General features: G+C 47.6%; 1 long non-coding RNA gene across 6 annotated transcripts; it reads right to left on the bottom strand.

The window, feature by feature from the left end:
* Positions 1-271: 271 nt before the first annotated feature.
* On the bottom strand, positions 272-9,796 carry LOC117436286 (uncharacterized). 6 transcript variants are annotated; one of them, XR_004549711.1, is made up of 8 exons: positions 9,769-9,796; positions 8,293-8,414; positions 6,594-6,681; positions 6,265-6,389; positions 5,921-5,990; positions 3,361-5,048; positions 1,244-1,358; positions 272-388 (listed from the first exon to the last, which is right to left on the bottom strand). It is a non-coding gene; the product is annotated as an uncharacterized lncRNA (long non-coding RNA). The 6 variants fall into 6 exon arrangements; XR_004549712.1 differs by having other exon boundaries at positions 3,361-3,631; positions 6,095-6,389; XR_004549709.1 differs by having other exon boundaries at positions 6,095-6,389.
* Positions 9,797-10,027: the final 231 nt, after the last annotated feature.

Genomic DNA, 10,027 nt, shown 5'->3' on the forward strand with positions numbered 1-10,027 from the left:
CAGTGCCCCGAGCTACGCCGTGCCCCTCCCACCTCCAGCACCTGCAGTACCGATGCTTGGACACGAGGTGGCAGCACACGCTGCAGAAGCAACGGCCTGAGAGCAACGGCGGCTCCCCTCCCCGTTGACAGCCTCCGGGGACCCCAGCTGCTGAGTGGGGACAGTTTGCAATATTGGGGCTGGGGCAAAGTTGCTCAGGGAACTTCTATTCGAGATTCTTTCAGACTTTTATTGCTTTGTGTTTGCTTTGTGGGGATTTATAATCACATTCTTCTCTTTTGCTTTTTATTTTCTTTACACATTTTATTTATTTCCTTTTTCATTCATGTTTTTTCCAGCTGTCCTTGTCTTTTAGTCTCTTTCAGTGACTTTTTTAGGCGTCCCATACCTAAAATGAGATAAGAAATGGGCAAACATGGGTTAGAAAATGAAAAAAATTGTTCAAAACACCTTAAGAATGGTCCAAAATGGAACACAAGTGGCCCAAAATGGATTAAAACAAGCAAGAAATGGGTAAAAATGGGTTAGAAGTGGGCAAAAATGGCTTACAATGCGGGAGAAGTGGATAAATATGGGACAGAAACAGCCACAGACTGGTCAGAAATAGCCCCCAAAAAAGCTTTAAAGGGGTTAGAAATGGGAAAGATGGGTTAGAAATTGCCCAAAACGGCTTAAAACTGATAAGAAATGGGCAAAACTGGGATAGAAATGGCATGAATTATTTAGAAATAGACTAAAATGGCTTAAAATAGAGTAGAAATGGGGAAAAATGGGTTAGAAACAGGAGAAAAATGGCTTAAACCAAGTTCAGAAATGGGCAAAAATGTGTTTTAAGTTGCAAAAAATTGGTTAGAAGAAAAAATAGTTTAGAAATGGACAAAATGGCTTAAACCAGGTTAGAATTGGACATATAAGGGTTGCAAATGTCTAAAAATGGGTTTAAATCTAGTTAGAAGTGGCCAAAATTGTGTTAGAAATGGTCAGAAATGGCTTAAAGCTGCTGACAAATGGGAAAAAATGGGTTAGAAAAATAAAAAAGTGGCTTAAACAGAGTGAGAAAAGGGCCAAAAAAAGAGGGAAATTTTAAGAAATGGCTTTAAAAGGGTTAGAAGTGACCAAACACGGGTTAGAAATGGCAGAAAGAATTTAGAAATAGCAAATAAAACAGTTTAGAAGTGGGCATAAATGAGTTAGAAACAGCCATGTTACGGCATCTTCTTGGAATCAGGGGCTAAGTACACACCTCTGTCCCTGCAAGTGCTGCCCGGGGCTGCCAGGAAAGCCGATCTGTGCAATAGGCTGTGTGTGTTCTGGTCTGTGAGCCCCCCATCAGCTACGGTACAGGTGAAGTCTTGTCACTGGAAAATGTTGAGCAGATAATACCCTTTAGTGAGCTAGAAAGCGGCACTAACGCTGCCTGCCTGGCAGGCTAGGAAAGGCAGATACATTTGGGGTTATGCACACGAAAGCTCTACGTCCTGCCGTGGTTCCAATGTCATTGCTCTTAGAGGTAAATGGAAAAGCAGCCTCAGGCCTCCTGCTGGGCTCAGGGATCCATCAGCTGCACCTGAGCAGCTTTGCCTGCAGGATGTGATACTTGCTATGCTGGTAAGTGACCAGTTCAAATAGGTTGAAATCAAGGTGCATTTGCCGAGAGCTGGGTGTTACTCGCATTGGTACTGGTACTTGTGGCAGCAAACATTTACCGTGACCCACCTGCTGAACAGAGCTCAGTATTGCAAATAATAAGCCAGTTTCCCCTCCCTGGCTGCATTAAAACAGGCTCCTCCAGATGAATTTAACCTCATGTCAGCGAAGCACTTTAGCTCAAGGTGCCAAAGACGAGCTTCGGCATGGGCACAATGCCACCAGACACACCAAAGAGCGTGAGGACGGGAAGCCCTTCCCTAAGGAAGAAGGGTAACTGTGGCCTTGGGCTTCTAAAGAGACCCTCAGCAGCTGTAGGGAAATGCCTGCATTCCCTGGGGTTCTAATCATATGAGCACAGGATGGTTTTGGTTGGAAGGAACCTTTAAAGGTCATCTGGTCCAACCTCCCCTGCCATGAGCAGGGACATCCTCAACTCCATCAGGGTGCTCAGAACCACATCCAGCCTGGCCTTGAATGTCCCCAGGGATGGGGCATCCACCACCTCTCTGGCCAACCTCTGCCAGTGCTTTACCACCCTCATTACAGAAAAATACTGGGGCTGACCTGTTCCTGGTTCTCCCTCCCTCCCTCCAGGCCTTGCCTTCTCCTCAGCAGTGCAGCTCCTAATTCAACAAAGACAACACCAAGGGCTGCAAACTCTGCTGGCAGTACCCAAATGTCAAGAGGAAACCGGGGACCTGCATTGTCACAACATCCAACAGGATGATTAGAAAAACACTGGTCATTCCCCATAGCCATAGAGCTGCTGCAAAACAGCCTGCAAGCAAAGCAATTGCTGTTTAGGCAAAAAGCAGCGCAATGGTCTCCGAGCAGGAAAGCAAACCAAGCTGAGATTTCCTGGGACAATGTTTTCAATTACGTGAATGTAATTGACTGGAAGGGAAAAAACTTTCTTGAATTAAGCACGTAAACAAGGTGAACAAAATAATTTCTTCCTTGTTCAAGCAGAGGATGTGGTTTTGCTCTCATTTACTGGCCCCAGGTAGGAGAATCTAGATCTGTCCAGCTGTTAAAGTGTCACTCTGCATTATACCAATGTAAGAGGAAACAAAGTCCTGCATCCACATCTTGAGCCCCAGCTCAAGAGGGGCGTGGAGCTGCTCAAGTGAGCCAGAGGAAACCATGGAGCTGCTGCGAGGGCTGGAGCAGCTCTGCTCTGGAGCCAGGCTGAGAGAGCTGGGCTGGGGCAGCCTGGACAAGAGAAGGCTCCTGAAGGGGAGACCTGAGAGCAGCTCCAGTGCCTAAAGGGGCTGCAGGAAACCTGGAGAGGGGCTTGGGACAAGGGCCTGTAGGGACAGGCCAAGGGGAATGGCTTGAACCTGCCCGAGGGGGGACTGAGATGAGCTCTGAGGCAGAAGCTCTTCCCCGTGAGGGTGCTGAGGAGCTGGCACAGGGTGCACAGAGAAGCTGTGGCTGCCCCATCCCTGGCAGTGCTCAAGGCCAGGTTGGACACAGGGGCTTGGAGCAACCTGCTCTAGTGTGAGGTGTCCCTGCCTGCCCGTGGCAGGGGTTGGAGCTGGATGAGCTTTAAGGTCCCTTCCAACATGAACCATTCCATGATTCTGTAAAATGTAGAAATGGGGAGGATAACTACAGGCAAATTACAGACCAATTGATGAAAGCAGAGAGTAAATGGATTTCCTCTCTCTGCAAGGTCAGAGGAGCATGTGCTACGATTACCAGACATACCTCCGCTCTCCTCTCCTGCTTCCCAGTCGCAGAAACCTCTCTTTCCTTTTTGGTCTTGCAGATGAAACAAAGAGGCTAAAAAAGTCTTCTGGAGCTCTTGAAAGGGTCTGTTCTGGCACACACAGTGTGCACATGGCTGCACGCTGCTCTGAAACAGAAGGGTTCTTGTATTTACCTAAGAACAAGAACTGGGTTTTTCTCAAAGCTCAAGAAACCACTGATGTGGGTCCACAGCATCAACGCTGATGAGGCCGATAGGCGGGTGTGCAGCCTAAAAAGAACTCATGATCAGGGTGCAGGTCACGTGTAAAACTCGCTCAAAACAGACACTCATATAGGGCATCGTGCAAGCAGGGTATTGCTGCAGCAGCCGTCCCTTGAAGAAATGGCTGGTTTTACAAACCTGTCTATCCTTACATCATCTTTATGTTCCTCCTCCTCGTACATATGAACATAAATTGTTAACAAGTTAAGCTCGGGTTCCGGAATTTTAATAAAGGTGAAGACACCCACAGGATTGCCCAGGAAAGTGACATTTTAAATGGATAATGTGGGAAGAGACATTCATGGTTGAGGGGTGGGAAGGCAAAAACCCAAACCAGGTTTTTATGTCGCTGCCAATGGAAAAGGCGGTACCTTCAAAGGGCACCCAGGCTGACTGATGACATTTTGTAGCACCCGTGTCACAGCACAACCAAAACCGCAGACAGAGGCAATGGGCAGGAAACGAAACACAGGACAGGAAAGTCCATTTAAACATTAAGAGAAAAGGTTTACTCTCAAGTAAACCAGTCACCGGAACAGGTTGCCAATAGAACTTGTAGAGATCTCCTTGGAGATGTTCAGAGGGGACAAGGCACCAGAGGCTGAGCAAGGGCTTGGAGTAAGCATCAGGAAGTCCCTTCCAACCTCACCCACTCTGTGAGCAAGGCAGGATGATGGCCTTAGGCTGTCAGTCAGAAGTAACTCACAGCATCAGCCCCTGTTTGGGAAACACAGTCACACCTAGCACAGGCAAACAGCTCTCCCAGCTTTTCTTTGGGGCTCTCCTCATACATCTCTTCTGGCCTCAAACACCAACAGTGACCCTCCCTTCCCTCTTCCCTGCTGTGACCCAAACAGCTGCTGCAGTGTTACACATAAACACGCTTCCTGCCCTGCTCCACCACAGCACCTCACAATTGCCAGATGGTATCTGAGGGGCTCATCGGCGTGTGGTGCAGACATTGGATGTAGCTCCCACCTTACTCCCTGATCGCATCGGTAACAATGGCTAGAGCATGGCTGCATAAGGAAAGAGCAACTGATGTCACCCACCCGCACGCGTGGCAACTCACACTGTCCCACACGACAGCTAGACTGGAGAGGCATGGATCTGACAGATGGACCACTTGCTGGATAAGGAATGGGCTGGCTGGTCACACTCGGGTCCTCTCCTCCGCGTGGCCTTCCTGGCCAGCTGTGCTGCAGCACTTCCTCTGCCTGATGCCACTGGGTGCCTCCTGAGACAGGGACACTTGGGACCTGTCTGCATCCTGCTCTCCTTTACTCACCACACCATGCTCTCACCATCAAGCTCTAGCCAGCAGCTTCTCTCCTCTCACAGCTCACAAAGCCAGGAGAACACCCATCCTCTTGTTCTATGAGCAGCCAACCGCCATCAGCATCACTGCCATGAAGTGTTTCAGCTGGACAGGTACCAAGAGTGAACAGGCAGTGAGACAATTCCCCACCAGCTGTGTTGTACGCTGACCATCAACACCAATTACATAGTCCACCACGGAGCCCTTCAGGGCCTAGAGCTCTCTCTTACCACCTCCGTTTCCGTCAATGCAGGGTACAAGAAGCGAGGCTTTCTTGCCACCAATGTGAGATACCAAGGCCTCGGTTCAGTTGCCAGCCCAAAGCCTGTGCTCAAACAGGAGTGGAGGCTGCAGCCCTGCCACTGGCCCCACTGTGGCCATGTCCAGCTCCATCCCTGCCCTGGGCACCCAACCCATCTTAAGAGGCCATCTCGGAGCATCAGCCTCCACCTGAGGAGGGTTGGGGAGACTTTCTTCAGCCTAGAGAGAGGCTACACCCTGCGCCAAGGTGCTTGGTGCACCCACCTCCCTGCCCAGAGCTGTGCAAACACAACTCAATCCAGCGCTTGGCTGGAGGGCCCTGCACGGCACGGTCTAATACCAGCTATCACATCTTCCATCCTGCTTAGCTTAGGTTTCAGCACAGCTGCTGAGCACCACTGCTAGCCACCAAACACACCCGTTTAGGAAGTGCTGAGTGATGAGGTGCTAGACCTCAGGGGAAAGTTCTGCCACCATTTCTTTAGCCAGCAGATCGACACTGAAGACCAAATGGGGATAAGATCTACGCAGGAGGAGGAGGTGCTCTGTACAGGAGTCACCTCAGTGCCTGTGAGTGCCTAAGACACTCACATATGCTCCAGCAATTGAGTTATTTGTGTTTTTATGGGCCACTGAAGTCTGGTTTTGCAGCAAGTGCTCTCACCAACTGACCACAAGGAGGTCTGAGTTGCTTGCAGAGGCAAAGAACTGCTGACCCAGGCCTGTTCAGTCATGGTGCTCCTTCCTAGATCTCTGAAAGCTGTAGGGTTTCACCATTTCAGTCTCCTGTAGGAATGACAAAAAAAACATACTTCAAATTCAAAGGTTAAATTCCTTCCAAAGTGCATTTAGATGCAAGCAGAAATTCAGCAACATATACATAGAATCACCAGTTCAGAGAACTGTTCCTTCTGCAGGCCACACACAGCCACTGTGCACAGGATGGGCTCTGACAACAGCTGGTTTTTATCAGCCCCCGAGCTCACACTCTTCACATCACCAGTTGTCTTGCAGAACATCCTGCAGGCAGTGTGACACAGACTCAGGAGCTACTGCTTACATCTGATGGACTTTGCAGGGTGGCAGAATGCCTGCCTTGAGCAGGAGCCATCTCACGCAGCCCTTCATGGCAAGTTCCTTGTTTTGCACTGGTGTTCCCTCTTTCAGGTGTGTCTGAACTCTCTCCTGGAATGCACAGCCTTAAAACCAGGTTAATCCTTCCAATCCCCATTGCCCTCACAAGGAGTGGACAGCTACATGCCTCACTCACTTAGAGATAATATCTCTACCCTTTTCTTTATGCAGCACTCGTGATTAAAACATTTGGACATTGTTTAGCCAAATGCTCCTCTGCGTTTCTATGATACAACATTAGATACAATGACTTACCTTCTTTTGCTAGACAAAGCTCCAGGGTAATGGATGTTTTGTAATATCAGAATTAGCAGTGAAATTCAGAACACTCTTTAGCCAGGCCCTGAAATATTTAACAGAAAATAAAGTGAAAACCTCCCTTACCTCAAGTTCCAGACAATAACCCAGGAAGGACTGCTTCAGGGCAGCGTACTCCTGCCTACAGAGAACAGCCAGCAAAAAAAGCATCTGAAGAAAATAGCATTATTTTTCAAACCCTTTACTCCAGTTTGCTCCCCCAGTCACATTTTCTTGCTACTTTCTGTTGCTGGGTTTCCTTTTAGAGAGAACAATGATTTATGGGAGAACTCCTGACTTTCAACCAGCTGTAGCCACTGCTGAGATCAGGGAACAAATCTGGGCTCAGTTAGGCAGGGAGTAATCCCCTTTTTCTCCATGCACCCCCACCCTGTTAAATGAACACAGTATACTTGAAAGTATTTTTCTTGTATGAAAACCCAACACAATCAGCAGAAGGAAATGAGGGGAAACTACAAAAATGAATAAACCAAGTGCTCAAAGGCAGAAAATGAGCACTTCTCCACCTACCAATCCTACTCTAGTAACTGTATGTGCTATAGTATTAAGTAAAACAGTTCAGAAATGAGTTGATTAAACTGAAGCTGACTGAAGTTTCTCTATCTATTTTCACCTTCCCCTTGTACTGCTGGAATCACACAAACTTGCTCTAAGGTTAAAGATCTGTGAGCACCATGTCCCAGAACATTTCCTCTCTTAGTTGTGAGCAGTGCTTGATTCAGAACCCAGACCTTGTTTAAAGAGTCGGCTTCTGTCTGATTTCTATTGGTGTCAGTTCAAATCCTACTGCTGCAATAGGAAGTAAAAGAATTCTCTGGACTCCACCTCCAGAAGGCAGTCTTAAATGCGTCAAGCACACCTCCTCTGACCCTGAGACACATGCCTTAACTCCGGGTGCCTCAGAGGGTTAGACAACATTTAAACCAGCCCAGCAGTAGCGAATGCTTACACACAGCAGGGCCTATCTCCTCCAGCCTCAGCTGTAGGATGTATGGGTGTTTGCACAGGGTCAGAGGATTTGGCTTCAGGTCCCACAGATCTGACACAGCCTCAGAACCCAGACCCAGATAGTCAGGGATGACGCTTACGCTGCAGGCTGTCTTGTGCCAGTCAGATTGTTTTAAATATGCTGCCCTTGTAAGAGAAAGCAGTGAAGCACTTGTGAAAACCACAGGTGATGACATTTGTGATGGCTCCTTCCACAGCCTCGGGTCAGCATCCAAGAAAATTCAGTGACCTGAATGTAAACAGGTCTACAGAAGAGGCACAGAGTTTTTCACCTCAGTTCTGGGGCCCTCAAGGAGGGGGCATACACAGACTGAAAGAGAAAAATTACTCTCATTATTTTCAGCAGGACATAGTTACTGTCTTCTGCTTCCCCATTGTGGAAGCTGAACACAGAGCAAGTAGATGGCTAGTAACACAAGTGTTTTTCACTCTCATCACTACTGTGACTGCATTATGGCCCCTTACACATACACTAGTAGCCTTGCAGAAAAAGAATAAAGAGAATTCTGCTTCCTTCTATGAGCACCATATGTAGAGGAGGAGATTTACCAAGGCAGAAACTGTAGCAAGACAGCAACTGAATCTCCTGAATATCTATTAACAGATACCAAGTTTAAAGGGCACTTACTAAATGCTAACCATGTTTGCCTCAGTGCAGGTACACTCTGAAGTGTCTCTGGAATCCAGTATCAGAAACAGTGAGGTCAGATCCAGGTATTCCTTCGAGATGGTCGTAACAATGCCACATGCCTGTTAAAAAACAATCAAGATCAAATGAGTGTTTCTGAAGAGGGCAAAGACAAGGCTGGGTTTGTTTTAAACCTTGACAAGTGTTTTGCCCTTAGCACGTCAGGTAAGCGAAACCCAAACACGCGTTACTGCGAGACTAGTCACCTATAACATCACATCTATAGAAAAGCAAGATCAGTGTAAGTGAATGCGGACCAAGCACACCATGATTAGATAGTTCAGGTTGCTACATCTGGTGCCAAGTATCAGCACAGCTGGATTCTTACTAAATTTTGCTGCCATTTAAGCCCTTCTCACTTAACTGTGTCTAAACCTAGGCACTAGCTCTCACAACTACAGCATCCAACTGATGTAATCACTTACTTTCCCTGCCCAAAATTAAGCAATATGTAACTCAGTACATAACTCATAAAGCACATAACTCAGGAGTCTTAAGAACTGGTTTGGGACACTGTCCTCTACTGCTGTGGAGTACTTAAGTACTAAAGGATACTTTCCACAATACTACAACCACGTGGAAGTATTCCATTACCTCCTGACACATACAGACCTTGAGAGGACTGTTAACACAAGGCTTGCAGAACTGCTTGACTATCTTTGTACAACCTATGAAACTAAGCCAGTGCAAACTGCTGCTCTAGTTAAACAGAAAGTTGGGTACCATGTGTCCGCCAGAGAGTTCTGAAATCGAACCCTAAAAGGACATAAGTAAGAAAACGAAGGGGCCTGCTAGACACCTGCACATACAACACACGGCCAAGAGCCTGTGCACAGAGCACCAGGACAGGCCAGAAATGGGAGACTTCCTCAGAAACAAGTCCTGCAACATTTTCACTTCATCCTCAGATACCTTCCTGTGACACCACCCTCATTGTCAGCTGCATGCAGTGACTGGTCAGGTCAGACATATTCTGTCCTGTAGGGTGCTGGACACACAGGCTGCGCACTGGGCCATCCACAGCTGTCTCATACATTAAAGGCACTAAGATTCAGAGGACATTTGTAAAGCTTTAACGAGAGAAACTCTGTTTCATCTTTAAACGACATAATTTTCATATGCCAGAAAATTCCGTGAGCAAGCCTTAGACCAACTGCTCCCACATCCAAGGCCTTCAGCTCGACGGCCAGGGCAAATCAGCAGCAGAGCAAATAAAGATTCTGCCTGTTCTCAACAGCTTGACACCTGAAATCGTTCAGCATCAACAGAGAAGCCCTAAAGCCACCCAGTCTGGTAACTCGATGTATCCCCTGCTACAAACACCTTGCAAGACAGATCAAGATGTGGATCCGCTCCCTCACAAGGCTGTCTGCATCTGGAATAGGAAGCATTTATGAAGAAACCTGATGGCTTTACCGGAGCAAGGCAGGTGTCCAAACAGGGGCAAACCAGGAGAGCAACAGCAGTAACTGAAGTCCTCAACAGAAAGGCTGGGATGAGCTGGGCTCCCCCAGGGCTCAGCCCAGCAAGGTCTGTGTGCAGAACAAAAGGAGGGCAATGCACCCTTCCCCCTTCTCATTTCTCCGAGAATTCCAGTCTCCAGATCCTTCAGCACCTTAAAGCTACAGTCAACAGTCTCATTTCCCAACTAACTGCAAGTTAAAACAGAAGAAAT

This window comes from Melopsittacus undulatus, chromosome 6 (assembly GCF_012275295.1).
Source record: "Melopsittacus undulatus isolate bMelUnd1 chromosome 6, bMelUnd1.mat.Z, whole genome shotgun sequence".
NCBI lineage: Eukaryota > Metazoa > Chordata > Aves > Psittaciformes > Psittaculidae > Melopsittacus > Melopsittacus undulatus.